Source organism: Lepisosteus platostomus, chromosome 8 (genome assembly GCF_059453375.1).
Source record: "Lepisosteus platostomus isolate fLepPlt1 chromosome 8, fLepPlt1.hap1, whole genome shotgun sequence".
NCBI classification, from domain to species: Eukaryota; Metazoa; Chordata; class Actinopteri; order Semionotiformes; family Lepisosteidae; genus Lepisosteus; species Lepisosteus platostomus.
Window position 1 is genome coordinate 15,216,990 of NC_142618.1, and position 25,245 is coordinate 15,242,234.

Genomic DNA, 25,245 nt, shown 5'->3' on the forward strand with positions numbered 1-25,245 from the left:
ACAGGCGCAGATCCTGAGCCACCGCTCTGCCCCTTAATATTCCTGTATTGTTATCCGAATTATGTGATTATCCCGCAATGGGGCCGACAGCTGTACCTGACTTTAAAAGACAAAGTCTGTCTAATACCGACAGTCTCTACGGGTACATTTGTGTGTTGTTAGTGAAGACACTGGGATTTTGGTGAAAATAAAAAATCTGTACAGTTTTCTCCATTAGTCAAGAAGTATCAGTGAGACTACTGACAGCTATTAAAACTCCAGTAGATCTTAAACTTTTTAAAATAACAATATGTTCTTGCATCTGTGAAGCTCCTTCCAACCCAAAGGACCCCAAAGACAATCACATACAGGAGAGGCTCCACTCTCCCCAGTGAAGTGCAGCCCCACCTGGGTAACACTCAGCGCCTTTCTGCACCCGCTCCTTACTGGCTTAATGGGACCAGTTTGGCAGCTTCTTCCAGCTTTTTGGGTGCTGCTGCTTTGAAGAGACCTGGACAGTCAGCAGACACTCTTTGGGATCCTGGGTACAGGTGCAGCAGCAGGGGATGGCAAAACCTGTACCTGCCAGCGAGGTGCAGCCCCTCCTGGGAGACAAACAGCAGCCCCACTGCACACAGATCACAGCAGGAGATGGAGACTACAGCACCAGGAGAATGGTGGGTGATCTGGGGTACTGGACTTCACCCAGTGCAATGACACACAGCAGTGGTTAACACTACTATTTTTACAAATAGCCATTTGATCTTAATGAGCAGCACCTCCTAGAGCCCAGTACCTCCTGTCAGTGAACATAGGAGCTGTGGATGTTTGAGTTTCATCTAGATCACTGGGCTCTGGAGGCTCTGTCACTTTGGACACATCTGTACTGCATCTGTACTGGGGTACTGGACTTCACCCAGTGAAGTGACACACAGCAGCCCCACTGCTCACAGATCAGGGCAGCAGAGAGGAAAATTGTGGGTGATTGTTTTTGCTGTAACCCCCACTGATTACAAACTGGAATTAAATTGCATCCCCACTTCACACAGATCCGGAGAAGGAGAGAGAAATTGCAGCACCAGGTGGGTTAAGGGTAATATACCCCCCTTTTAAACCCTTTAATTTGAAAGCTCTTATGGAGTTAATAGATTTTTGCACCTCAATAGAATTCCTTGAAAACAGAAGCCCTACTTTAGTACAGTTCTAAACTATCCCTAACCCTAGTGCTGTGTGCACATATGTAGCTGACAACAGAAAAATGTATTGCTGTAATTCTAAAAGAGACAACTTCTGGTACATTCCTTCTGGAGTACTTTGTCTCTTCCTGAAAGACTGGGCTGTTTCTAACCTGTGTGTGTACTGAAGCGTATTGAGTGTTCAATTTCATGCAGGTCATTTAAAGATACTGGTGATCTTCAAAATAAACCCCTGCATGCAGTGGCACACCACTAGGTGTCACTGTTGTTTCAGTTCTCAATGTAAAACTTCAATTTTCAGGCGCTCCAAGTATCCTCTGATGGATCCGCCTTTCTTGCCAGAGCTGAGAAGAGAGGCTTAGATCTCGAAGGTGTAAAACAGATGTTGAAAATATGAACAAAAGAAAGGTTATGAATAAGAAGAGACCATTAGCAGTAGTAGCCACTACAAAATGAAGAAAGGCCCTCTACAAGTTTTCATCATCAATTAATTATTAATCAAGAAACCTAAATTATTGAAATTGATTAATTTGATTAATTTCTAAATATATATTGATAACAATATTGATACAATATTCTGTCATGATTTAAAGATTAATGAAATTTAGTTAGGAAAATTATTTAATTAAGGCTTGCTATGTATTCATAGAGGATAAATATGATTCTGTCTCTTCTGCAGGATCCAACTTCCAGCTTATTCCATCCTAGGAGAGAAAGCCAGGAGAGAAAACGATCCCAATGGAGATGAAGTTAAATACGTATTTTCTTTAGTATTAAAATGGGAAATTTTGGGGTAACTGTAACTGGCTAAATGAATATTTTAGAACAAAAAGCTCTCTGCTTCAGACAGAAGAAGAGAAGAATTAAACTGCATTATCGGAGAGAAGGAGGTGTTTTGAAGTAATTGAAGATTAATTCCCCAGGGACCTACAATATCCTACCAATTGTACCCAAGGAAACAGATGTTATTCAGAAACACTTGATGATTCTTCAAGCTCGTGCCTTGGAAATGGAGAATTACTAATGTTCTGCCAATCCACACGAGGTGAGAGACTGAACCAAGTAATGACAGACCACGAAGTCTACATGTAAGATTAAGGAAACGATCAGAACTAACCAGAGAATCACCTATACAATTCACAAAGAAATCCCAGCTCCACCCCCTTTGTCCACCTGCAGGGCTGTGAGCAGAGTTCCCTCACTGGAGCGCAATCTGGGAATGGCGAATGGTCCGGGATACGAGTCAGGAGCTGGAGAGATCTTTCTCCAGCAGTACGAGGTTGGGGAGGAGGAGGGTTGGGGCGCTCAGAAGTCTAAGGGCAGCAGGTAAATGATTTAATCGCCCAGCAGCTCTGTAAAGGTCTTAACAAAACTTCTGGAGTGACGGCGGCAGCCATGTTCTTTGCTGTCGGCTGTCGTAGCTGATCTGCGTCAGTAGTCTGTATGACACTGTACCTCGTGGGTTTCCCTGTTGTGTCTTTCCAGTCATTCACACCACGGTTCCTCCTCCAGGTGGCTGACCATTGTGTCGCGGAAGCTGTTGTAGCAGTGATTCTTTTGCGGGTTAGATCTAAGTGACGACGGCAGGCGGGGTCGTGTCTTCAACGGGTTACTGCAGTTTTAAAATCGCTGGTGGATGAGTCTCTGTCTCAATTCAAGATTGCCGAGCTTGGCCCCGCTTTCAGAGCCGACGTCGGTCGCACTGCGGGCACGCCACAGACGGGAGAGGGCTTTTCCCCGTGTCCCTGGTGGTCTAGTGGTTAGGATTCGGCGCTCTCACCGCCGTGGCCCGGGTTCGATTCCCGGTCAGGGAAGTGTGGCCTTTTTTCCCACACCCCGTTTGTTACCCTTAGAGCCGTGCAAGACCTTGAACTCGGAGGAGGTGTTCCGGGTATTTTGACGACGCAGGAACCTCTGTCATAAAATACACGCATGTCTGCTGTACACTCAATCGTCTGCAGTAGTGGGTGATATCTTGCAGGTCCTAGAAAGGCTGATGAGTAAAAGCAGGTTTCTTTGCCCACAGCAGAGCACGCAAGGAAAGCAGCCCACGATTCCATACACAGGTTCCAATTTCAATGTCACCCACAACAGGTTCCACCGAGACTTGAACTCGGATCGCTGGATTCAAAGCCCAGAGTGCTAACCATTACACCATGGAACCACACGAGAGCTGGGGCGACTTCCATGGGCCTGTGCAAGACTTCAGCTTCGCCGTGGCGTCCTTTCTTTGCTTTCTCCATTGTGTAGCTGAGCCGGGCACCGTGTCTCCCACATGTAGCCAGCTGCTGACTCGGTACGTTTGTGTGCGCGTGAGTCAGGACCTGGAGCCTTGTGGCTCCATAGCTCAGGGGTTAGAGCACTGGTCTTGTAAACCAGGGGTCGCGAGTTCAAATCTCGCTGGGGCCTTTTGCCCTCCTTTTGCACTCGGGCTGGACTCGGAGCAGGGTCTCCCACTTGTAAAGGGGTATCAGCTGAGGGCCATAGTTGTGTGATTACTGGCAAGCAACAGGGTGTGGTGGCTCTTGACTTCCTCTGTCTCTTGCTTGCTTCCTGTCCCTCACTCACACCCCACGCCCCGGGGACGTCACACCCTGCTGTGATAATTGATAGGTGCCGAGGAAAACAATGCCAAGCTGGCTGTCGTTGTCCTCATCAAGTCCCGGGCTCCTCCCCGACTGTGTGGGAACTGACGAGCACTTGCGACTAATGCTGCCATTGGACTCCTTGATTAAGAAGGCGGGGGCCCCTGTGTAGATGACGCAGCAGTTCAGCAGAAGCGCAAGAGAGATTTTCCTGGAGAGCCTTTGCAGACCAGGAAGCAGACACACTGGCTGCTTGAGTTTTCATTGCCCGCCACAGGCTGCTTTGGCATAACGGGCTCGACCTGAGCAGCGCGGGCATCCCGGAGCCATCTTTTCACGGTCTGGTTCTGGCCTTGTGTAGGGAAAGCCTGGCGTCAATATCGAAGACAGTCGTGATTCCGTTCCCCCAGCGGCAAAGTGCTCTCAACTTGGTGTAAGTCTTGTTTTCTTCTTTGTGCTGGGCGATGTGGTTTTCTTTGTGTGTGTGAGTGTTAACCCACCGATGTGTGATGGCTGTAACTCCTGTGATTGTGAAGAATCTTTAGAAATCTTGTACTGCAAGTTTTGTCTGTCAAGCGACACTAGTCTGTATGACACTGAACCTCGTGGGTTTCCCTGTTGTGTCTTTCCAGTTTTTCACAACACAGTTCCTCCCCCAGTTGGCTGACCATTGTGTCGCGGAAGCTGTTGTAGCAGTGATTCTTTTGCGGGTTAGATCTAAGTGACGACGGCAGGCGGGGTCGTGTCTTCAACGGGTTACTGCAGTTTTAAAATCGCTGGTGGATGAGTCTCTGTCTCAATTCAAGATTGCCGAGCTTGGCCCCGCTTTCAGAGCCGACGTCGGTCGCACTGCGGGCACGCCACAGACGGGAGAGGGCTTTTCCCCGTGTCCCTGGTAGTCTAGTGGTTAGGATTTGGCGCTCTCACCGCCGCGGCCCGGGTTCGATTCCCGGTCAGGGAAGTGTGGCCTTTTTTCCCACACCCCGTTTGTTACCCTTAGAGCCGTGCAAGACGTTGAACTCGGAGGAGGTGTTCCGGGTATTTTGACGACGCAGGAACCTCTGTCATAAAATACACGCATGTCTGCTGTACACTCAATCGTCTGCAGTAGTGGGTGATATCTTGCAGGTCCTAGAAAGGCTGATGAGTAAAAGCAGGTTTCTTTGCCCACAGCAGAGCACGCAAGGAAAGCAGCCCACGATTCCATACACAGGTTCCGATTTCAATGTCACCCACAACAGGTTCCACCGAGACTTGAACTCGGATCGCTGGATTCAAAGCCCAGAGTGCTAACCATTACACCATGGAACCACACGAGAGCTGGGGCGACTTCCATGGGCCTGTGCAAGACTTCAGCTTCGCCGTGGCGTCCTTTCTTTGCTTTCTCCATTGTGTAGCTGAGCCGGGCACCGTGTCTCCCACATGTAGCCAGCTGCTGACTCGGTACGTTTGTGTGTGCGTGAGTCAGGGTCTGGAGCCTTGAGGCTCCATAGCTCAGGGGTTAGAGCACTGGCCTTGTAAACCAGGGGTCGCGAGTTCAAATCTCGCTGGGGCCTTTTGCCCTCCTTTTGCACTCGGGCTGGACTCGGAGCAGGGTCTCCCACTTGTAAAGGGGTATCAGCTGAGGGCCATAGTTGTGTGATTACTGGCAAGCAACAGGGTGTGGTGGCTCTTGACTTCCTCTGTCTCTTGCTTGCTTCCTGTCCCTCACTCACACCCCACGCCCCGGGGACGTCACACCCTGCTGTGATAATTGATAGGTGCCGAGGAAAACAATGCCAAGCTGGCTGTCGTTGTCCTCATCAAGTCCCGGGCTCCTCCCCGACTGTGTGGGAACTGACGAGCACTTGCGACTAATGCTGCCATTGGACTCCTTGATTAAGAAGGCGGGGGCCCCTGTGTAGATGACGCAGCAGTTCAGCAGAAGCGCAAGAGAGATTTTCCTGGAGAGCCTTTGCAGACCAGGAAGCAGACACACTGGCTGCTTGAGTTTTCATTGCCCGCCACAGGCTGCTTTGGCATAACGGGCTCGACCTGAGCAGCGCGGGCATCCCGGAGCCATCTTTTCACGGTCTGGTTCTGGCCTTGTGTAGGGAAAGCCTGGCGTCAATATCGAAGACAGTCGTGATTCCGTTCCCCCAGCGGCAAAGTGCTCTCAACTTGGTGTAAGTCTTGTTTTCTTCTTTGTGCTGGGCGATGTGGTTTTCTTTGTGTGTGTGAGTGTTAACCCACCGATGTGTGATGGCTGTAACTCCTGTGATTGTGAAGAATCTTTAGAAATCTTGTACTGCAAGTTTTGTCTGTCAAGCGACACTAGTCTGTATGACACTGAACCTCGTGGGTTTCCCTGTTGTGTCTTTCCAGTTTTTCACAACACAGTTCCTCCCCCAGTTGGCTGACCATTGTGTCGCGGAAGCTGTTGTAGCAGTGATTCTTTTGCGGGTTAGATCTAAGTGACGACGGCAGGCGGGGTCGTGTCTTCAACGGGTTACTGCAGTTTTAAAATCGCTGGTGGATGAGTCTCTGTCTCAATTCAAGATTGCCGAGCTTGGCCCCGCTTTCAGAGCCGACGTCGGTCGCACTGCGGGCACGCCACAGACGGGAGAGGGCTTTTCCCCGTGTCCCTGGTGGTCTAGTGGTTAGGATTCGGCGCTCTCACCGCCGCGGCCCGGGTTCGATTCCCGGTCAGGGAAGTGTGGCCTTTTTTCCCACACCCCGTTTGTTACCCTTAGAGCCGTGCAAGACGTTGAACTCGGAGGAGGTGTTCCGGGTATTTTGACGACGCAGGAACCTCTGTCATAACATACACGCATGTCTGCTGTACACTCAATCGTCTGCAGTAGTGGGTGATATCTTGCAGGTCCTAGAAAGGCTGATGAGTAAAAGCAGGTTTCTTTGCCCACAGCAGGGCACGCAAGGAAAGCAGCCCACGATTCCATACACAGGTTCCGATTTCAATGTCACCCACAACAGGTTCCACCGAGACTTGAACTCGGATCGCTGGATTCAAAGCCCAGAGTGCTAACCATTACACCATGGAACCACACGAGAGCTGGGGCGACTTCCATGGGCCTGTGCAAGACTTCAGCTTCGCCGTGGCGTCCTTTCTTTGCTTTCTCCATTGTGTAGCTGAGCCGGGCACCGTGTCTCCCACATGTAGCCAGCTGGTGACTCGGTACGTTTGTGTGTGCGTGAGTCAGGGTCTGGAGCCTTGAGGCTCCATAGCTCAGGGGTTAGAGCACTGGCCTTGTAAACCAGGGGTCGCGAGTTCAAATCTCGCTGGGGCCTTTTGCCCTCCTTTTGCACTCGGGCTGGACTCGGAGCAGGGTCTCCCTCTTGTAAAGGGGTATCAGCTGAGGGCCATAGTTGTGTGATTACTGGCAAGCAACAGGGTGTGGTGGCTCTTGACTTCCTCTGTCTCTTGCTTGCTTCCTGTCCCTCACTCACACCCCACGCCCCGGGGACGTCACACCCTGCTGTGATAATTGATAGGTGCCGAGGAAAACAATGCCAAGCTGGCTGTCGTTGTCCTCATCAAGTCCCGGGCTCCTCCCCGACTGTGTGGGAACTGACGAGCACTTGCGACTAATGCTGCCATTGGACTCCTTGATTAAGAAGGCGGGGGCCCCTGTGTAGATGACGCAGCAGTTCAGCAGAAGCGCAAGAGAGATTTTCCTGGAGAGCCTTTGCAGACCAGGAAGCAGACACACTGGCTGCTTGAGTTTTCATTGCCCGCCACAGGCTGCTTTGGCATAACGGGCTCGACCTGAGCAGCGCGGGCATCCCGGAGCCATCTTTTCACGGTCTGGTTCTGGCCTTGTGTAGGGAAAGCCTGGCGTCAATATCGAAGACAGTCGTGATTCCGTTCCCCCAGCGGCAAAGTGCTCTCAACTTGGTGTAAGTCTTGTTTTCTTCTTTGTGCTGGGCGATGTGGTTTTCTTTGTGTGTGTGAGTGTTAACCCACCGATGTGTGATGGCTGTAACTCCTGTGATTGTGAAGAATCTTTAGAAATCTTGTACTGCAAGTTTTGTCTGTCAAGCGACACTAGTCTGTATGACACTGAACCTCGTGGGTTTCCCTGTTGTGTCTTTCCAGTTTTTCACAACACAGTTCCTCCCCCAGTTGGCTGACCATTGTGTCGCGGAAGCTGTTGTAGCAGTGATTCTTTTGCGGGTTAGATCTAAGTGACGACGGCAGGCGGGGTCGTGTCTTCAACGGGTTACTGCAGTTTTAAAATCGCTGGTGGATGAGTCTCTGTCTCAATTCAAGATTGCCGAGCTTGGCCCCGCTTTCAGAGCCGACGTCGGTCGCACTGCGGGCACGCCACAGACGGGAGAGGGCTTTTCCCCGTGTCCCTGGTGGTCTAGTGGTTAGGATTCGGCGCTCTCACCGCCGCGGCCCGGGTTCGATTCCCGGTCAGGGAAGTGTGGCCTTTTTTCCCACACCCCGTTTGTTACCCTTAGAGCCGTGCAAGACGTTGAACTCGGAGGAGGTGTTCCGGGTATTTTGACGACGCAGGAACCTCTGTCATAAAATACACGCATGTCTGCTGTACACTCAATCGGCTGCAGTAGTGGGTGATATCTTGCAGGTCCTAGAAAGGCTGATGAGTAAAAGCAGGTTTCTTTGCCCACAGCAGAGCACGCAAGGAAAGCAGCCCACGATTCCATACACAGGTTCCGATTCCAATGTCACCCACAACAGGTTCCACCGAGACTTGAACTCGGATCGCTGGATTCAAAGCCCAGAGTGCTAACCATTACACCATGGAACCACACGAGAGCTGGGGCGACTTCCATGGGCCTGTGCAAGACTTCAGCTTCGCCGTGGCGTCCTTTCTTTGCTTTCTCCATTGTGTAGCTGAGCCGGGCACCGTGTCTCCCACATGTAGCCAGCTGCGTGACTCGGTACGTTTGTGTGTGCGTGAGTCAGGGTCTGGAGCCTTGTGGCTCCATAACTCAGGGGTTAGAGCACTGGTCTTGTAAACCAGGGGTCGCGAGTTCAAATCTCGCTGGGGCCTTTTGCACTCGGGCTGGACGCGGAGCAGGGTCTCCCGCTTGTAAAGGGGTATCAGCTGAGGGCCGTAATTGTGTGAATACTGGCAAGCAACAGGGTGTGGTGGCTCTTGGCTTTCTCTGTCTCTTGCCTGCTTCCTGTCCCTCACTCACACCCCACGCCCCGGGGACGTCATACCCTGCTGTGATAATTGATAGGTGCCGAGGAAAACAATGCCAAGCTGGCTGTCGTTGTCCTCATCAAGTCCCGGGCTCTTCCCCGACTGTGTGGGAACTGACGAGCACTTGCGACAAATGCTGCCATTGGACTCCTTGATTAAGAAGGCGGGGGCCCCTGCGTAGATGAAGCAGCAGTTCAGCAGAAGCGTGAGAGAGATTTTCCTGGAGTGCCTTTACAGACACACTGGCAACTTGTGATTTCATTTTCTGTCAAGCGAAACTAGTCTGTATGACACTGAACCTCGTGGGTTTCCCTGTTGTGTCCTTCCAGTCATTCACACCACGGTTCCTCCCCCAGGTGGCTGACCATTGCGTCGCGGAAGCTGTTGTAGCAGTGATTCTTTTACAGGTTAGATCTAAGTGACGACGGCAGGCGGGGTCGTGTCTTCAACGCGTTACTGCAGTTTTAAAATCGCGGGTGGATGAGTCTCTGTCTCAATTAAAGATTGCCGAGCTTGGCCCCGCTTTAAGAGCCGACGTCGGTCGCGCTGCGGGCACGCCACAGATGGGAGAGGGCCTTTCCCTGTGTCCCTGGTGGTCTAGCGGTTAGGATTCGGCGCTCTCACCGCTGCGGCCCAGGTTTGGTTCCTGGTCAGGGAAGCGTGGCTTTTTTCCCCCCACCCCGTTTATTTCAGCGGGAATTCCCGTTTCGCATTCCAGACACCAATTCCAATGTCACCCACAAAAGGTTCCACCGAGATTTGAACTCGGATCGCTGGATTCAGAGTCCAGAGTGCTAACCATTACACCATGGAACCACACGAGAGCCGGGGCGACTGTCGATTCCCTTGGTGATCTTCGGTGTCTTCCATGGGCCTGTGCAAGACTTCAGCTTCGCCGTGGCGTCCTTTCTCTGCTCTCTCCGCTGTGTAGCTGAGCCGGGCACCGTGTCTCCCTCATGTTGCCAGCTGCTTGACTCGGTACGTTTGTGTGCGCGTGAGTCAGGACCTGGAGCCTTGTGGCTCCATAGCTCAGGGGTTAGAGCACTGGTCTTGTAAACCAGGGGTCGTGAGTTCAAATCTCGCTGGGGCCTTTTGCCCTCCTTTTGCACTCGGGCTGGACTCGGAGCAGGGTCTCCCACTTGTAAAGGGGTATCAGCTGAGGGCCATAGTTGTGTGATTACTGGCAAGCAACAGGGTGTGGTGGCTCTTGACTTCCTCTGTCTCTTGCTTGCTTCCTGTCCCTCACTCACACCCCACGCCCCGGGGACGTCACACCCTGCTGTGATAATTGATAGGTGCCGAGGAAAACAATGCCAAGCTGGCTGTCGTTGTCCTCATCAAGTCCCGGGCTCCTCCCCGACTGTGTGGGAACTGACGAGCACTTGCGACTAATGCTGCCATTGGACTCCTTGATTAAGAAGGCGGGGGCCCCTGTGTAGATGACGCAGCAGTTCAGCAGAAGCGCAAGAGAGATTTTCCTGGAGAGCCTTTGCAGACCAGGAAGCAGACACACTGGCTGCTTGAGTTTTCATTGCCCGCCACAGGCTGCTTTGGCATAACGGGCTCGACCTGAGCAGTGCGGGCATCCCGGAGCCATCTTTTCACGGTCTGGTTCTGGCCTTGTGTAGGGAAAGCCTGGCGTCAATATCGAAGACAGTCGTGATTCCGTTCCCCCAGCGGCAAAGTGCTCTCAACTTGGTGTAAGTCTTGTTTTCTTCTTTGTGCTGGGCGATGTGGTTTTCTTTGTGTGTGTGAGTGTTAACCCACCGATGTGTGATGGCTGTAACTCCTGTGATTGTGAAGAATCTTTAGAAATCTTGTACTGCAAGTTTTGTCTGTCAAGCGACACTAGTCTGTATGACACTGAACCTCGTGGGTTTCCCTGTTGTGTCTTTCCAGTTTTTCACAACACAGTTCCTCCCCCAGTTGGCTGACCATTGTGTCGCGGAAGCTGTTGTAGCAGTGATTCTTTTGCGGGTTAGATCTAAGTGACGACGGCAGGCGGGGTCGTGTCTTCAACGGGTTACTGCAGTTTTAAGAATCGCTGGTGGACGAGTCTCTGTCTCAATTCAAGATTGCCGAGCTTGGCCCCGCTTTCAGAGCCGACGTCGGTCGCACTGCGGGCACGCCACAGACGGGAGAGGGCTTTTCCCCGTGTCCCTGGTGGTCTAGTGGTTAGGATTCGGCGCTCTCACCGCCGCGGCCCGGGTTCGATTCCCGGTCAGGGAAGTGTGGCCTTTTTTCCCACACCCCGTTTGTTACCCTTAGAGCCGTGCAAGACGTTGAACTCGGAGGAGGTGTTCCGGGTATTTTGACGACGCAGGAACCTCTGTCATAAAATACACGCATGTCTGCTGTACACTCAATCGTCTGCAGTAGTGGGTGATATCTTGCAGGTCCTAGAAAGGCTGATGAGTAAAAGCAGGTTTCTTTGCCCACAGCAGAGCACGCAAGGAAAGCAGCCCACGATTCCATACACAGGTTCCGATTTCAATGTCACCCACAACAGGTTCCACCGAGACTTGAACTCGGATCGCTGGATTCAAAGCCCAGAGTGCTAACCATTACACCATGGAACCACACGAGAGCTGGGGCGACTTCCATGGGCCTGTGCAAGACTTCAGCTTCGCCGTGGCGTCCTTTCTTTGCTTTCTCCATTGTGTAGCTGAGCCGGGCACCGTGTCTCCCACATGTAGCCAGCTGCTGACTCGGTACGTTTGTGTGTGCGTGAGTCAGGGTCTGGAGCCTTGAGGCTCCATAGCTCAGGGGTTAGAGCACTGGCCTTGTAAACCAGGGGTCGCGAGTTCAAATCTCGCTGGGGCCTTTTGCCCTCCTTTTGCACTCGGGCTGGACTCGGAGCAGGGTCTCCCACTTGTAAAGGGGTATCAGCTGAGGGCCATAGTTGTGTGATTACTGGCAAGCAACAGGGTGTGGTGGCTCTTGACTTCCTCTGTCTCTTGCTTGCTTCCTGTCCCTCACTCACACCCCACGCCCCGGGGACGTCACACCCTGCTGTGATAATTGATAGGTGCCGAGGAAAACAATGCCAAGCTGGCTGTCGTTGTCCTCATCAAGTCCCGGGCTCCTCCCCGACTGTGTGGGAACTGACGAGCACTTGCGACTAATGCTGCCATTGGACTCCTTGATTAAGAAGGCGGGGGCCCCTGTGTAGATGACGCAGCAGTTCAGCAGAAGCGCAAGAGAGATTTTCCTGGAGAGCCTTTGCAGACCAGGAAGCAGACACACTGGCTGCTTGAGTTTTCATTGCCCGCCACAGGCTGCTTTGGCATAACGGGCTCGACCTGAGCAGCGCGGGCATCCCGGAGCCATCTTTTCACGGTCTGGTTCTGGCCTTGTGTAGGGAAAGCCTGGCGTCAATATCGAAGACAGTCGTGATTCCGTTCCCCCAGCGGCAAAGTGCTCTCAACTTGGTGTAAGTCTTGTTTTCTTCTTTGTGCTGGGCGATGTGGTTTTCTTTGTGTGTGTGAGTGTTAACCCACCGATGTGTGATGGCTGTAACTCCTGTGATTGTGAAGAATCTTTAGAAATCTTGTACTGCAAGTTTTGTCTGTCAAGCGACACTAGTCTGTATGACACTGAACCTCGTGGGTTTCCCTGTTGTGTCTTTCCAGTTTTTCACAACACAGTTCCTCCCCCAGTTGGCTGACCATTGTGTCGCGGAAGCTGTTGTAGCAGTGATTCTTTTGCGGGTTAGATCTAAGTGACGACGGCAGGCGGGGTCGTGTCTTCAACGGGTTACTGCAGTTTTAAAATCGCTGGTGGATGAGTCTCTGTCTCAATTCAAGATTGCCGAGCTTGGCCCCGCTTTCAGAGCCGACGTCGGTCGCACTGCGGGCACGCCACAGACGGGAGAGGGCTTTTCCCCGTGTCCCTGGTGGTCTAGTGGTTAGGATTCGGCGCTCTCACCGCCGCGGCCCGGGTTCGATTCCCGGTCAGGGAAGTGTGGCCTTTTTTCCCACACCCCGTTTGTTACCCTTAGAGCCGTGCAAGACGTTGAACTCGGAGGAGGTGTTCCGGGTATTTTGACGACGCAGGAACCTCTGTCATAACATACACGCATGTCTGCTGTACACTCAATCGTCTGCAGTAGTGGGTGATATCTTGCAGGTCCTAGAAAGGCTGATGAGTAAAAGCAGGTTTCTTTGCCCACAGCAGGGCACGCAAGGAAAGCAGCCCACGATTCCATACACAGGTTCCGATTTCAATGTCACCCACAACAGGTTCCACCGAGACTTGAACTCGGATCGCTGGATTCAAAGCCCAGAGTGCTAACCATTACACCATGGAACCACACGAGAGCTGGGGCGACTTCCATGGGCCTGTGCAAGACTTCAGCTTCGCCGTGGCGTCCTTTCTTTGCTTTCTCCATTGTGTAGCTGAGCCGGGCACCGTGTCTCCCACATGTAGCCAGCTGGTGACTCGGTACGTTTGTGTGTGCGTGAGTCAGGGTCTGGAGCCTTGAGGCTCCATAGCTCAGGGGTTAGAGCACTGGCCTTGTAAACCAGGGGTCGCGAGTTCAAATCTCGCTGGGGCCTTTTGCCCTCCTTTTGCACTCGGGCTGGACTCGGAGCAGGGTCTCCCTCTTGTAAAGGGGTATCAGCTGAGGGCCATAGTTGTGTGATTACTGGCAAGCAACAGGGTGTGGTGGCTCTTGACTTCCTCTGTCTCTTGCTTGCTTCCTGTCCCTCACTCACACCCCACGCCCCGGGGACGTCACACCCTGCTGTGATAATTGATAGGTGCCGAGGAAAACAATGCCAAGCTGGCTGTCGTTGTCCTCATCAAGTCCCGGGCTCCTCCCCGACTGTGTGGGAACTGACGAGCACTTGCGACTAATGCTGCCATTGGACTCCTTGATTAAGAAGGCGGGGGCCCCTGTGTAGATGACGCAGCAGTTCAGCAGAAGCGCAAGAGAGATTTTCCTGGAGAGCCTTTGCAGACCAGGAAGCAGACACACTGGCTGCTTGAGTTTTCATTGCCCGCCACAGGCTGCTTTGGCATAACGGGCTCGACCTGAGCAGCGCGGGCATCCCGGAGCCATCTTTTCACGGTCTGGTTCTGGCCTTGTGTAGGGAAAGCCTGGCGTCAATATCGAAGACAGTCGTGATTCCGTTCCCCCAGCGGCAAAGTGCTCTCAACTTGGTGTAAGTCTTGTTTTCTTCTTTGTGCTGGGCGATGTGGTTTTCTTTGTGTGTGTGAGTGTTAACCCACCGATGTGTGATGGCTGTAACTCCTGTGATTGTGAAGAATCTTTAGAAATCTTGTACTGCAAGTTTTGTCTGTCAAGCGACACTAGTCTGTATGACACTGAACCTCGTGGGTTTCCCTGTTGTGTCTTTCCAGTTTTTCACAACACAGTTCCTCCCCCAGTTGGCTGACCATTGTGTCGCGGAAGCTGTTGTAGCAGTGATTCTTTTGCGGGTTAGATCTAAGTGACGACGGCAGGCGGGGTCGTGTCTTCAACGGGTTACTGCAGTTTTAAAATCGCTGGTGGATGAGTCTCTGTCTCAATTCAAGATTGCCGAGCTTGGCCCCGCTTTCAGAGCCGACGTCGGTCGCACTGCGGGCACGCCACAGACGGGAGAGGGCTTTTCCCCGTGTCCCTGGTGGTCTAGTGGTTAGGATTCGGCGCTCTCACCGCCGCGGCCCGGGTTCGATTCCCGGTCAGGGAAGTGTGGCCTTTTTTCCCACACCCCGTTTGTTACCCTTAGAGCCGTGCAAGACGTTGAACTCGGAGGAGGTGTTCCGGGTATTTTGACGACGCAGGAACCTCTGTCATAAAATACACGCATGTCTGCTGTACACTCAATCGGCTGCAGTAGTGGGTGATATCTTGCAGGTCCTAGAAAGGCTGATGAGTAAAAGCAGGTTTCTTTGCCCACAGCAGAGCACGCAAGGAAAGCAGCCCACGATTCCATACACAGGTTCCGATTCCAATGTCACCCACAACAGGTTCCACCGAGACTTGAACTCGGATCGCTGGATTCAAAGCCCAGAGTGCTAACCATTACACCATGGAACCACACGAGAGCTGGGGCGACTTCCATGGGCCTGTGCAAGACTTCAGCTTCGCCGTGGCGTCCTTTCTTTGCTTTCTCCATTGTGTAGCTGAGCCGGGCACCGTGTCTCCCACATGTAGCCAGCTGCGTGACTCGGTACGTTTGTGTGTGCGTGAGTCAGGGTCTGGAGCCTTGTGGCTCCATAACTCAGGGGTTAGAGCACTGGTCTTGTAAACCAGGGGTCGCGAGTTCAAATCTCGCTGGGGCCTTTTGCACTCGGGCTGGACGCGGAGCAGGGTCTCCCGCTTGTAAAGGGGTATCAGCTGAGGGCCGTAATTGTGTGAATACTGGCAAGCAACAGGGTGTGGTGGCTCTTGGCTTTCTCTGTCTCTTGCCTGCTTCCTGTCCCTCACTCACACCCCACGCCCCGGGGACGTCATACCCTGCTGTGATAATTGATAGGTGCCGAGGAAAACAATGCCAAGCTGGCTGTCGTTGTCCTCATCAAGTCCCGGGCTCTTCCCCGACTGTGTGGGAACTGACGAGCACTTGCGACAAATGCTGCCATTGGACTCCTTGATTAAGAAGGCGGGGGCCCCTGCGTAGATGAAGCAGCAGTTCAGCAGAAGCGTGAGAGAGATTTTCCTGGAGTGCCTTTACAGACACACTGGCAACTTGTGATTTCATTTTCTGTCAAGCGAAACTAGTCTGTATGACACTGAACCTCGTGGGTTTCCCTGTTGTGTCCTTCCAGTCATTCACACCACGGTTCCTCCCCCAGGTGGCTGACCATTGCGTCGCGGAAGCTGTTGTAGCAGTGATTCTTTTACAGGTTAGATCTAAGTGACGACGGCAGGCGGGGTCGTGTCTTCAACGCGTTACTGCAGTTTTAAAATCGCGGGTGGATGAGTCTCTGTCTCAATTAAAGATTGCCGAGCTTGGCCCCGCTTTAAGAGCCGACGTCGGTCGCGCTGCGGGCACGCCACAGATGGGAGAGGGCCTTTCCCTGTGTCCCTGGTGGTCTAGCGGTTAGGATTCGGCGCTCTCACCGCTGCGGCCCAGGTTTGGTTCCTGGTCAGGGAAGCGTGGCTTTTTTCCCCCCACCCCGTTTATTTCAGCGGGAATTCCCGTTTCGCATTCCAGACACCAATTCCAATGTCACCCACAAAAGGTTCCACCGAGATTTGAACTCGGATCGCTGGATTCAGAGTCCAGAGTGCTAACCATTACACCATGGAACCACACGAGAGCCGGGGCGACTGTCGATTCCCTTGGTGATCTTCGGTGTCTTCCATGGGCCTGTGCAAGACTTCAGCTTCGCCGTGGCGTCCTTTCTCTGCTCTCTCCGCTGTGTAGCTGAGCCGGGCACCGTGTCTCCCTCATGTTGCCAGCTGCTTGACTCGGTACGTTTGTGTGCGCGTGAGTCAGGACCTGGAGCCTTGTGGCTCCATAGCTCAGGGGTTAGAGCACTGGTCTTGTAAACCAGGGGTCGTGAGTTCAAATCTCGCTGGGGCCTTTTGCCCTCCTTTTGCACTCGGGCTGGACTCGGAGCAGGGTCTCCCACTTGTAAAGGGGTATCAGCTGAGGGCCATAGTTGTGTGATTACTGGCAAGCAACAGGGTGTGGTGGCTCTTGACTTCCTCTGTCTCTTGCTTGCTTCCTGTCCCTCACTCACACCCCACGCCCCGGGGACGTCACACCCTGCTGTGATAATTGATAGGTGCCGAGGAAAACAATGCCAAGCTGGCTGTCGTTGTCCTCATCAAGTCCCGGGCTCCTCCCCGACTGTGTGGGAACTGACGAGCACTTGCGACTAATGCTGCCATTGGACTCCTTGATTAAGAAGGCGGGGGCCCCTGTGTAGATGACGCAGCAGTTCAGCAGAAGCGCAAGAGAGATTTTCCTGGAGAGCCTTTGCAGACCAGGAAGCAGACACACTGGCTGCTTGAGTTTTCATTGCCCGCCACAGGCTGCTTTGGCATAACGGGCTCGACCTGAGCAGTGCGGGCATCCCGGAGCCATCTTTTCACGGTCTGGTTCTGGCCTTGTGTAGGGAAAGCCTGGCGTCAATATCGAAGACAGTCGTGATTCCGTTCCCCCAGCGGCAAAGTGCTCTCAACTTGGTGTAAGTCTTGTTTTCTTCTTTGTGCTGGGCGATGTGGTTTTCTTTGTGTGTGTGAGTGTTAACCCACCGATGTGTGATGGCTGTAACTCCTGTGATTGTGAAGAATCTTTAGAAATCTTGTACTGCAAGTTTTGTCTGTCAAGCGACACTAGTCTGTATGACACTGAACCTCGTGGGTTTCCCTGTTGTGTCTTTCCAGTTTTTCACAACACAGTTCCTCCCCCAGTTGGCTGACCATTGTGTCGCGGAAGCTGTTGTAGCAGTGATTCTTTTGCGGGTTAGATCTAAGTGACGACGGCAGGCGGGGTCGTGTCTTCAACGGGTTACTGCAGTTTTAAGAATCGCTGGTGGACGAGTCTCTGTCTCAATTCAAGATTGCCGAGCTTGGCCCCGCTTTCAGAGCCGACGTCGGTCGCACTGCGGGCACGCCACAGACGGGAGAGGGCTTTTCCCCGTGTCCCTGGTGGTCTAGTGGTTAGGATTCGGCGCTCTCACCGCCGCGGCCCGGGTTCGATTCCCGGTCAGGGAAGTGTGGCCTTTTTTCCCACACCCCGTTTGTTACCCTTAGAGCCGTGCAAGACGTTGAACTCGGAGGAGGTGTTCCGGGTATTTTGACGACGCAGGAACCTCTGTCATAAAATACACGCATGTCTGCTGTACACTCAATCGTCTGCAGTAGTGGGTGATATCTTGCAGGTCCTAGAAAGGCTGATGAGTAAAAGCAGGTTTCTTTGCCCACAGCAGAGCACGCAAGGAAAGCAGCCCACGATTCCATACACAGGTTCCGATTTCAATGTCACCCACAACAGGTTCCACCGAGACTTGAACTCGGATCGCTGGATTCAAAGCCCAGAGTGCTAACCATTACACCATGGAACCACACGAGAGCTGGGGCGACTTCCATGGGCCTGTGCAAGACTTCAGCTTCGCCGTGGCGTCCTTTGCTTTCTCCATTGTGTAGCTGAGCCGGGCACCGTGTCTCCCACATGTAGCCAGCTGCTGACTCGGTACGTTTGTGTGTGCGTGAGTCAGGGTCTGGAGCCTTGTGGCTCCATAGCTCAGGGGTTAGAGCACTGGTCTTGTAAACCAGGGGTCGCGAGTTCAAATCTCGCTGGGGCCTTTTGCATTCGGGCTGGACGCGGAGCAGGGTCTCCCGCTTGTAAAGGGGTATCAGCTGAGGGCCGTAATTGTGTGAATACTGGCAAGCAACAGGGTGTGGTGGCTCTTGGCTTTCTCTGTCTCTTGCCTGCTTCCTGTCCCTCACTCACACCCCACGCCCCGGGGACGTCATACCCTGCTGTGATAATTGATAGGTGCCGAGGAAAACAATGCCAAGCTGGCTGTCGTTGTCCTCATCAAGTCCCGGGCTCTTCCCCGACTGTGTGGGAAGTGACGAGCACTTGCGACAAATGCTGCCATTGGACTCCTTGATTAAGAAGGCGGGGGCCCCTGCGTAGATGAAGCAGCAGTTCAGCAGAAGCGTGAGAGAGATTTTCCTGGAGAGCCTTTACAAACACACTGGCTACTTGTGATTTCATTTTCTGTCAAGCGAAACTAGTCTGTATGACACTGAACCTCGTGGGTTTCCCTGTTGTGTCCTTCCAGTCATTCACACCACGGTTCCTCCCCCAGGTGGCTGACCATTGCGTCACGGAAGCTGTTGTACCAGTGATTCTTTTACGGGTTAGATCTAAGTGACGACGGCAGGCGGGGTCGTGTCTTCAACGCGTTACTGCAGTTTTAAAATCGCGGGTGGATGAGTCTCTGTCTCAATTAAAGATTACCGAGCATGGCCCCGCTTTAAGAGCCGACGTCGGTCGCGCTGCGGGCACGCCACAGATGGGAGAGGGCCTTTCCCTGTGTCCCTGGTGGTCTAGTGGTTAGGGTTCGGCGCTCTCACCGCTGCGGCCCAGGTTCGGTTCCTGGTCAGGGAAGCGTGGCTTTTTTCCCCCCACCCCGTTTATTTCAGCGGGAATTCCCGTTTGGCATTCAAGACACCAATTCCAATGTCACCCACAAAAGGTTCCACCGAGATTTGAACTCAGATCGCTGGATTCAGAGTCCAGAGTGCTAACCATTACACCATGGAACCACACAAGAGCCAGGGCGACTGTCGATTCCCTTGGTGATCTTCGGTGTCTTCCATGGGCCTGTGCAAGACTTCAGCTTCGCCGTGGCGTCCTTTCTCTGCTCTCTCCGCTGTGTAGCTGAGCCGGGCACCGTGTCTCCCTCATGTTGCCAGCTGCTTGACTCGGTACGTTTGTGTGCGCGTGAGTCAGGACCTGGAGCCTCGTGGCTCCATAGCTCAGGGGTTAGAGCACTGGTCTTGTAAACCAGGGGTCGCGAGTTCAAATCTCGCTGGGGCCTTTTGCACTCGGGCTGGACTCGGAGCAGGGTCTCCCACTTGTAAAGGGGTATCAGCTGAGGGCCATAGTTGTGTGATTACTGGCAAGCAACAGGGTGTGGTGGCTCTTGACTTCCTCTGTCTCTTGCTTGCTTCCTGTCCCTCACTCACACCCCACGCCCCGGGGACGTCACACCCTGCTGTGATAATTGATAGGTGCCGAGGAAAACAATGCCAAGCTGGCTGTCGTTGTCCTCATCAAGTCCCGGGCTCCTCCCCGACTGTGTGGGAACTGACGAGCACTTGCGACTAATGCTGCCATTGGACTCCTTGATTAAGAAGGCGGGGGCCCCTGTGTAGATGAAGCAGCAGTTCAGCAGAAGCGCAAGAGAGATTTTCCTGGAGAGCCTTTGCAGACCAGGAAGCAGACACACTGGCTGCTTGAGTTTTCATTGCCCGCCACAGGCTGCTTTGGCATAACGGGCTCGACCTGAGCAGCGCGGGCATCCCGGAGCCATCTTTTCACGGTCTGGTTCTGGCCTTGTGTAGGGAAAGCCTGGCGTCAATATCGAAGACAGTCGTGATTCCGTTCCCCCAGCGGCAAAGTGCTCTCAACTTGGTGTAAGTCTTGTTTTCTTCTTTGTGCTGGGCGATGTGGTTTTCTTTGTGTGTGTGAGTGTTAACCCACCGATGTGTGATGGCTGTAACTCCTGTGATTGTGAAGAATCTTTAGAAATCTTGTACTGCAAGTTTTGTCTGTCAAGCGACACTAGTCTGTATGACACTGAACCTCGTGGGTTTCCCTGTTGTGTCTTTCCAGTTTTTCACAACACAGTTCCTCCCCCAGTTGGCTGACCATTGTGTCGCGGAAGCTGTTGTAGCAGTGATTCTTTTGCGGGTTAGATCTAAGTGACGACGGCAGGCGGGGTCGTGTCTTCAACGGGTTACTGCAGTTTTAAAATCGCTGGTGGATGAGTCTCTGTCTCAATTAAAGATTGCCGAGCCTGGCCCCGCTTTCAGAGCCGACGTCGGTCGCACTGCGGGCACGCCACAGACGGGAGAGGGCTTTTCCCCGTGTCCCTGGTGGTCTAGTGGTTAGGATTCGGCGCTCTCACCGCCGCGGCCTGGGTTCGATTCCCGGTCAGGGAAGTGTGGCCTTTTTTTCCCACACCCCGTTTGTTACCCTTAGAGCCGTGCAAGACGTTGAACTCGGAGGAGGTGTTCCGGGTATTTTGACGACGCAGGAACCTCTGTCATAAAATACACGCATGTCTGCTGTACACTCAATCGTCTGCAGTAGTGGGTGATATCTTGCAGGTCCTAGAAAGGCTGATGAGTAAAAGCAGGTTTCTTTGCCCACAGCAGAGCACGCAAGGAAAGCAGCCCACGATTCCATACACAGGTCCCAATTTCAACGTCACCCACAACAGGTTCCACCGAGACTTGAACTCGGATCGCTGGATTCAAAGCCCAGAGTGCTAACCATTACACCATGGAACCACACGAGAGCTGGGGCGACTTCCATGGGCCTGTGCAAGACTTCAGCTTCGCCGTGGCGTCCTTTCTTTGCTTTCTCCATTGTGTAGCTGAGCCGGGCACCGTGTCTCCCACATGTAGCCAGCTGCGTGACTCGGTACGTTTGTGTGTGCGTGAGTCAGGGTCTGGAGCCTCGTGGCTCCGTAGCTCAGGGGTTAGAGCACTGGTCTTGTCAACCAGGGGTCGCGAGTTCAAATCTCGCTGGGGCCTTTTGCACTCGGGCTGGACGCGGAGCAGGGTCTCCCGCTTGTAAAGGGGTATCAGCTGAGGGCCGTAATTGTGTGAATACTGGTAAGCAACAGGGTGTGGTGGCTCTTGGCTTCTTCTGTCTCTTGCCTGCTTCCTGTCCCTCACTCACACCCCACGCCCCGGGGACGTCATACCCTGCTGTGATAATTGATAGGTGCCGAGGAAAACAATGCCAAGCTGGCTGTCGTTGTCCTCATCAAGTCCCGGGCTCTTCCCCGACTGTGTGGGAACTGACGAGCACTTGCGACAAATGCTGCCATTGGACTCCTTGATTAAGAAGGCGGGGGCCCCTGCGTAGATGAAGCAGCAGTTCAGCAGAAGCGTGAGAAATTTTCCTGGAGAGCCTTTACAGACACACTGGCTACTTGTGATTTCATTTTCTGTCAAGCGAAACTAGTCTGTATGACACTGAACCTCGTGGGTTTCCCTGTTGTCCTTCCAGTCATTCACACCACGGTTCCTCCCCCAGGTGGCTGACCATTGCGTCACGGAAGCTGTTGCAGCAGTGATTCTTTTACGGGTTAGATCTAAGTGACGACGGCAGGCGGGGTCGTGTCTTCAACGCGTTACTGCAGTTTTAAAATAGCGGGTGGATGAGTCTTTGTCTCAATTCAAGATTGCCGAGCTTGGCCCCGCTTTAAGAGCCGACGTCGGTCGCGCTGCGGGCACGCCACAGATGGGAGAGGGCCTTTCCCTGTGTCCCTGGTGGTCTAGTGGTTAGGATTCGGCGCTCTCACCGCTGCGGCCCAGGTTCGGTTCCTGGTCAGGGAAGCGTGGCTTTTTTCCCCCCACCCCGTTTATTTCAGCGGGAATTCCCGTTTGGCATTCCAGACACCAATTCCAATGTCACCCACAAAAGGTTCCACCGAGATTTGAACTCGGATCGCTGGATTCAGAGTCCAGAGTGCTAACCATTACACCATGGAACCACACAAGAGCCGGGGCGACTGTCGATTCCCTTGGTGATCTTCGGTGTCTTCCATGGGCCTGTGCAAGACTTCAGCTTCGCCGTGGCGTCCTTTCTCTGCTCTCTCCGCTGTGTAGCTGAGCCGGGCACCGTGTCTCCCTCATGTTGCCAGCTGCTTGACTCGGTACGTTTGTGTGCGCGTGAGTCAGGACCTGGAGCCTCGTGGCTCCATAGCTCAGGGGTTAGAGCACTGGTCTTGTAAACCAGGGGTCGCGAGTTCAAATCTCGCTGGGGCCTTTTGCACTCGGGCTGGACTCGGAGCAGGGTCTCCCACTTGTAAAGGGGTATCAGCTGAGGGCCATAGTTGTGTGATTACTGGCAAGCAACAGGGTGTGGTGGCTCTTGACTTCCTCTGTCTCTTGCTTGCTTCCTGTCCCTCACTCACACCCCACGCCCCGGGGACGTCACACCCTGCTGTGATAATTGATAGGTGCCGAGGAAAACAATGCCAAGCTGGCTGTCGTTGTCCTCATCAAGTCCCGGGCTCCTCCCCGACTGTGTGGGAACTGACGAGCACTTGCGACTAATGCTGCCATTGGACTCCTTGATTAAGAAGGCGGGGGCCCCTGTGTAGATGAAGCAGCAGTTCAGCAGAAGCGCAAGAGAGATTTTCCTGGAGAGCCTTTGCAGACCAGGAAGCAGACACACTGGCTGCTTGAGTTTTCATTGCCCGCCACAGGCTGCTTTGGCATAACGGGCTCGACCTGAGCAGCGCGGGCATCCCGGAGCCATCTTTTCACGGTCTGGTTCTGGCCTTGTGTAGGGAAAGCCTGGCGTCAATATCGAAGACAGTCGTGATTCCGTTCCCCCAGCGGCAAAGTGCTCTCAACTTGGTGTAAGTCTTGTTTTCTTCTTTGTGCTGGGCGATGTGGTTTTCTTTGTGTGTGTGAGTGTTAACCCACCGATGTGTGATGGCTGTAACTCCTGTGATTGTGAAGAATCTTTAGAAATCTTGTACTGCAAGTTTTGTCTGTCAAGCGACACTAGTCTGTATGACACTGAACCTCGTGGGTTTCCCTGTTGTGTCTTTCCAGTTTTTCACAACACAGTTCCTCCCCCAGTTGGCTGACCATTGTGTCGCGGAAGCTGTTGTAGCAGTGATTCTTTTGCGGGTTAGATCTAAGTGACGACGGCAGGCGGGGTCGTGTCTTCAACGGGTTACTGCAGTTTTAAAATCGCTGGTGGATGAGTCTCTGTCTCAATTAAAGATTGCCGAGCCTGGCCCCGCTTTCAGAGCCGACGTCGGTCGCACTGCGGGCACGCCACAGACGGGAGAGGGCTTTTCCCCGTGTCCCTGGTGGTCTAGTGGTTAGGATTCGGCGCTCTCACCGCCGCGGCCCGGGTTCGATTCCCGGTCAGGGAAGTGTGGCCTTTTTTTCCCACACCCCGTTTGTTACCCTTAGAGCCGTGCAAGACGTTGAACTCGGAGGAGGTGTTCCGGGTATTTTGACGACGCAGGAACCTCTGTCATAAAATACACGCATGTCTGCTGTACACTCAATCGTCTGCAGTAGTGGGTGATATCTTGCAGGTCCTAGAAAGGCTGATGAGTAAAAGCAGGTTTCTTTGCCCACAGCAGAGCACGCAAGGAAAGCAGCCCACGATTCCATACACAGGTCCCGATTTCAACGTCACCCACAACAGGTTCCACCGAGACTTGAACTCGGATCGCTGGATTCAAAGCCCAGAGTGCTAACCATTACACCATGGAACCACACGAGAGCTGGGGCGACTTCCATGGGCCTGTGCAAGACTTCAGCTTCGCCGTGGCGTCCTTTCTTTGCTTTCTCCATTGTGTAGCTGAGCCGGGCACCGTGTCTCCCACATGTAGCCAGCTGCGTGACTCGGTACGTTTGTGTGTGCGTGAGTCAGGGTCTGGAGCCTCGTGGCTCCGTAGCTCAGGGGTTAGAGCACTGGTCTTGTCAACCAGGGGTCGCGAGTTCAAATCTCGCCGGGGCCTTTTGCACTCGGGCTGGACGCGGAGCAGGGTCTCCCGCTTGTAAAGGGGTATCAGCTGAGGGCCGTAATTGTGTGAATACTGGTAAGCAACAGGGTGTGGTGGCTCTTGGCTTCTTCTGTCTCTTGCCTGCTTCCTGTCCCTCACTCACACCCCACGCCCCGGGGACGTCATACCCTGCTGTGATAATTGATAGGTGCCGAGGAAAACAATGCCAAGCTGGCTGTCGTTGTCCTCATCAAGTCCCGGGCTCTTCCCCGACTGTGTGGGAACTGACGAGCACTTGCGACAAATGCTGCCATTGGACTCCTTGATTAAGAAGGCGGGGGCCCCTGCGTAGATGAAGCAGCAGTTCAGCAGAAGCGTGAGAAATTTTCCTGGAGAGCCTTTACAGACACACTGGCTACTTGTGATTTCATTTTCTGTCAAGCGAAACTAGTCTGTATGACACTGAACCTCGTGGGTTTCCCTGTTGTCCTTCCAGTCATTCACACCACGGTTCCTCCCCCAGGTGGCTGACCATTGCGTCGCGGAAGCTGTTGCAGCAGTGATTCTTTTACGGGTTAGATCTAAGTGACGACGGCAGGCGGGGTCGTGTCTTCAACGCGTTACTGCAGTTTTAAAATCGCGGGTGGATGAGTCTTTGTCTCAATTCAAGATTGCCGAGCTTGGCCCCGCTTTAAGAGCCGACGTCGGTCGCGCTGCGGGCACGCCACAGATGGGAGAGGGCCTTTCCCTGTGTCCCTGGTGGTCTAGTGGTTAGGATTCGGCGCTCTCACCGCTGCGGCCCAGGTTCGGTTCCTGGTCAGGGAAGCGTGGCTTTTTTCCCCCCACCCCGTTTATTTCAGCGGGAATTCCCGTTTGGCATTCCAGACACCAATTCCAATGTCACCCACAAAAGGTTCCACCGAGATTTGAACTCGGATCGCTGGATTCAGAGTCCAGAGTGCTAACCATTACACCATGGAACCACACAAGAGCCGGGGCGACTGTCGATTCCCTTGGTGATCTTCGGTGTCTTCCATGGGCCTGTGCAAGACTTCAGCTTCGCCGTGGCGTCCTTTCTCTGCTCTCTCCGCTGTGTAGCTGAGCCGGGCACCGTGTCTCCCT

General features: G+C 53.4%; 41 non-coding genes across 41 annotated transcripts; 26 read left to right on the plus strand and 15 right to left on the minus strand.

Annotated features, from left to right (window-relative positions):
• Positions 1-2,917: 2,917 nt before the first annotated feature.
• On the plus strand, positions 2,918-2,989 carry trnae-cuc (transfer RNA glutamic acid (anticodon CUC)). The gene has a single exon. It is a non-coding gene; the product is annotated as a tRNA-Glu (tRNA).
• Positions 2,990-3,267: 278 nt separating this feature from the next.
• Positions 3,268-3,339, minus strand: trnaq-uug (transfer RNA glutamine (anticodon UUG)). The gene has a single exon. It is a non-coding gene; the product is annotated as a tRNA-Gln (tRNA).
• Positions 3,340-3,511: 172 nt separating this feature from the next.
• trnat-ugu (transfer RNA threonine (anticodon UGU)) lies at positions 3,512-3,584 on the plus strand. Its single transcript has one exon. It is a non-coding gene; the product is annotated as a tRNA-Thr (tRNA).
• A 1,065-nt stretch (positions 3,585-4,649) lies between these two features.
• Positions 4,650-4,721, plus strand: trnae-cuc (transfer RNA glutamic acid (anticodon CUC)). The gene has a single exon. It is a non-coding gene; the product is annotated as a tRNA-Glu (tRNA).
• Positions 4,722-4,999: 278 nt separating this feature from the next.
• trnaq-uug (transfer RNA glutamine (anticodon UUG)) lies at positions 5,000-5,071 on the minus strand. The gene has a single exon. It is a non-coding gene; the product is annotated as a tRNA-Gln (tRNA).
• Positions 5,072-5,243: 172 nt separating this feature from the next.
• On the plus strand, positions 5,244-5,316 carry trnat-ugu (transfer RNA threonine (anticodon UGU)). The gene has a single exon. It is a non-coding gene; the product is annotated as a tRNA-Thr (tRNA).
• Positions 5,317-6,381: 1,065 nt separating this feature from the next.
• Positions 6,382-6,453, plus strand: trnae-cuc (transfer RNA glutamic acid (anticodon CUC)). The gene has a single exon. It is a non-coding gene; the product is annotated as a tRNA-Glu (tRNA).
• Positions 6,454-6,731: 278 nt separating this feature from the next.
• trnaq-uug (transfer RNA glutamine (anticodon UUG)) lies at positions 6,732-6,803 on the minus strand. Its single transcript has one exon. It is a non-coding gene; the product is annotated as a tRNA-Gln (tRNA).
• Positions 6,804-6,975: 172 nt separating this feature from the next.
• Positions 6,976-7,048, plus strand: trnat-ugu (transfer RNA threonine (anticodon UGU)). Its single transcript has one exon. It is a non-coding gene; the product is annotated as a tRNA-Thr (tRNA).
• A 1,065-nt stretch (positions 7,049-8,113) lies between these two features.
• trnae-cuc (transfer RNA glutamic acid (anticodon CUC)) lies at positions 8,114-8,185 on the plus strand. Its single transcript has one exon. It is a non-coding gene; the product is annotated as a tRNA-Glu (tRNA).
• A 278-nt stretch (positions 8,186-8,463) lies between these two features.
• On the minus strand, positions 8,464-8,535 carry trnaq-uug (transfer RNA glutamine (anticodon UUG)). Its single transcript has one exon. It is a non-coding gene; the product is annotated as a tRNA-Gln (tRNA).
• Positions 8,536-8,708: 173 nt separating this feature from the next.
• trnat-ugu (transfer RNA threonine (anticodon UGU)) lies at positions 8,709-8,781 on the plus strand. The gene has a single exon. It is a non-coding gene; the product is annotated as a tRNA-Thr (tRNA).
• Positions 8,782-9,681: 900 nt separating this feature from the next.
• trnaq-cug (transfer RNA glutamine (anticodon CUG)) lies at positions 9,682-9,753 on the minus strand. Its single transcript has one exon. It is a non-coding gene; the product is annotated as a tRNA-Gln (tRNA).
• Positions 9,754-9,955: 202 nt separating this feature from the next.
• trnat-ugu (transfer RNA threonine (anticodon UGU)) lies at positions 9,956-10,028 on the plus strand. Its single transcript has one exon. It is a non-coding gene; the product is annotated as a tRNA-Thr (tRNA).
• A 1,066-nt stretch (positions 10,029-11,094) lies between these two features.
• trnae-cuc (transfer RNA glutamic acid (anticodon CUC)) lies at positions 11,095-11,166 on the plus strand. Its single transcript has one exon. It is a non-coding gene; the product is annotated as a tRNA-Glu (tRNA).
• A 278-nt stretch (positions 11,167-11,444) lies between these two features.
• trnaq-uug (transfer RNA glutamine (anticodon UUG)) lies at positions 11,445-11,516 on the minus strand. Its single transcript has one exon. It is a non-coding gene; the product is annotated as a tRNA-Gln (tRNA).
• A 172-nt stretch (positions 11,517-11,688) lies between these two features.
• On the plus strand, positions 11,689-11,761 carry trnat-ugu (transfer RNA threonine (anticodon UGU)). The gene has a single exon. It is a non-coding gene; the product is annotated as a tRNA-Thr (tRNA).
• A 1,065-nt stretch (positions 11,762-12,826) lies between these two features.
• Positions 12,827-12,898, plus strand: trnae-cuc (transfer RNA glutamic acid (anticodon CUC)). The gene has a single exon. It is a non-coding gene; the product is annotated as a tRNA-Glu (tRNA).
• Positions 12,899-13,176: 278 nt separating this feature from the next.
• trnaq-uug (transfer RNA glutamine (anticodon UUG)) lies at positions 13,177-13,248 on the minus strand. The gene has a single exon. It is a non-coding gene; the product is annotated as a tRNA-Gln (tRNA).
• Positions 13,249-13,420: 172 nt separating this feature from the next.
• On the plus strand, positions 13,421-13,493 carry trnat-ugu (transfer RNA threonine (anticodon UGU)). The gene has a single exon. It is a non-coding gene; the product is annotated as a tRNA-Thr (tRNA).
• Positions 13,494-14,558: 1,065 nt separating this feature from the next.
• trnae-cuc (transfer RNA glutamic acid (anticodon CUC)) lies at positions 14,559-14,630 on the plus strand. Its single transcript has one exon. It is a non-coding gene; the product is annotated as a tRNA-Glu (tRNA).
• A 278-nt stretch (positions 14,631-14,908) lies between these two features.
• Positions 14,909-14,980, minus strand: trnaq-uug (transfer RNA glutamine (anticodon UUG)). The gene has a single exon. It is a non-coding gene; the product is annotated as a tRNA-Gln (tRNA).
• Positions 14,981-15,153: 173 nt separating this feature from the next.
• Positions 15,154-15,226, plus strand: trnat-ugu (transfer RNA threonine (anticodon UGU)). Its single transcript has one exon. It is a non-coding gene; the product is annotated as a tRNA-Thr (tRNA).
• Positions 15,227-16,126: 900 nt separating this feature from the next.
• trnaq-cug (transfer RNA glutamine (anticodon CUG)) lies at positions 16,127-16,198 on the minus strand. The gene has a single exon. It is a non-coding gene; the product is annotated as a tRNA-Gln (tRNA).
• Positions 16,199-16,400: 202 nt separating this feature from the next.
• Positions 16,401-16,473, plus strand: trnat-ugu (transfer RNA threonine (anticodon UGU)). The gene has a single exon. It is a non-coding gene; the product is annotated as a tRNA-Thr (tRNA).
• A 1,066-nt stretch (positions 16,474-17,539) lies between these two features.
• On the plus strand, positions 17,540-17,611 carry trnae-cuc (transfer RNA glutamic acid (anticodon CUC)). Its single transcript has one exon. It is a non-coding gene; the product is annotated as a tRNA-Glu (tRNA).
• Positions 17,612-17,889: 278 nt separating this feature from the next.
• trnaq-uug (transfer RNA glutamine (anticodon UUG)) lies at positions 17,890-17,961 on the minus strand. The gene has a single exon. It is a non-coding gene; the product is annotated as a tRNA-Gln (tRNA).
• A 168-nt stretch (positions 17,962-18,129) lies between these two features.
• On the plus strand, positions 18,130-18,202 carry trnat-ugu (transfer RNA threonine (anticodon UGU)). Its single transcript has one exon. It is a non-coding gene; the product is annotated as a tRNA-Thr (tRNA).
• Positions 18,203-19,102: 900 nt separating this feature from the next.
• Positions 19,103-19,174, minus strand: trnaq-cug (transfer RNA glutamine (anticodon CUG)). The gene has a single exon. It is a non-coding gene; the product is annotated as a tRNA-Gln (tRNA).
• A 202-nt stretch (positions 19,175-19,376) lies between these two features.
• trnat-ugu (transfer RNA threonine (anticodon UGU)) lies at positions 19,377-19,449 on the plus strand. The gene has a single exon. It is a non-coding gene; the product is annotated as a tRNA-Thr (tRNA).
• A 1,054-nt stretch (positions 19,450-20,503) lies between these two features.
• On the plus strand, positions 20,504-20,575 carry trnae-cuc (transfer RNA glutamic acid (anticodon CUC)). Its single transcript has one exon. It is a non-coding gene; the product is annotated as a tRNA-Glu (tRNA).
• A 279-nt stretch (positions 20,576-20,854) lies between these two features.
• On the minus strand, positions 20,855-20,926 carry trnaq-uug (transfer RNA glutamine (anticodon UUG)). Its single transcript has one exon. It is a non-coding gene; the product is annotated as a tRNA-Gln (tRNA).
• A 173-nt stretch (positions 20,927-21,099) lies between these two features.
• trnat-ugu (transfer RNA threonine (anticodon UGU)) lies at positions 21,100-21,172 on the plus strand. The gene has a single exon. It is a non-coding gene; the product is annotated as a tRNA-Thr (tRNA).
• A 738-nt stretch (positions 21,173-21,910) lies between these two features.
• On the plus strand, positions 21,911-21,982 carry trnae-cuc (transfer RNA glutamic acid (anticodon CUC)). Its single transcript has one exon. It is a non-coding gene; the product is annotated as a tRNA-Glu (tRNA).
• An 86-nt stretch (positions 21,983-22,068) lies between these two features.
• On the minus strand, positions 22,069-22,140 carry trnaq-cug (transfer RNA glutamine (anticodon CUG)). Its single transcript has one exon. It is a non-coding gene; the product is annotated as a tRNA-Gln (tRNA).
• Positions 22,141-22,342: 202 nt separating this feature from the next.
• Positions 22,343-22,415, plus strand: trnat-ugu (transfer RNA threonine (anticodon UGU)). The gene has a single exon. It is a non-coding gene; the product is annotated as a tRNA-Thr (tRNA).
• Positions 22,416-23,469: 1,054 nt separating this feature from the next.
• On the plus strand, positions 23,470-23,541 carry trnae-cuc (transfer RNA glutamic acid (anticodon CUC)). Its single transcript has one exon. It is a non-coding gene; the product is annotated as a tRNA-Glu (tRNA).
• A 279-nt stretch (positions 23,542-23,820) lies between these two features.
• On the minus strand, positions 23,821-23,892 carry trnaq-uug (transfer RNA glutamine (anticodon UUG)). Its single transcript has one exon. It is a non-coding gene; the product is annotated as a tRNA-Gln (tRNA).
• A 173-nt stretch (positions 23,893-24,065) lies between these two features.
• Positions 24,066-24,138, plus strand: trnat-ugu (transfer RNA threonine (anticodon UGU)). Its single transcript has one exon. It is a non-coding gene; the product is annotated as a tRNA-Thr (tRNA).
• A 738-nt stretch (positions 24,139-24,876) lies between these two features.
• Positions 24,877-24,948, plus strand: trnae-cuc (transfer RNA glutamic acid (anticodon CUC)). Its single transcript has one exon. It is a non-coding gene; the product is annotated as a tRNA-Glu (tRNA).
• Positions 24,949-25,034: 86 nt separating this feature from the next.
• trnaq-cug (transfer RNA glutamine (anticodon CUG)) lies at positions 25,035-25,106 on the minus strand. Its single transcript has one exon. It is a non-coding gene; the product is annotated as a tRNA-Gln (tRNA).
• Between the last annotated feature and the right edge of the window lie 139 nt (positions 25,107-25,245).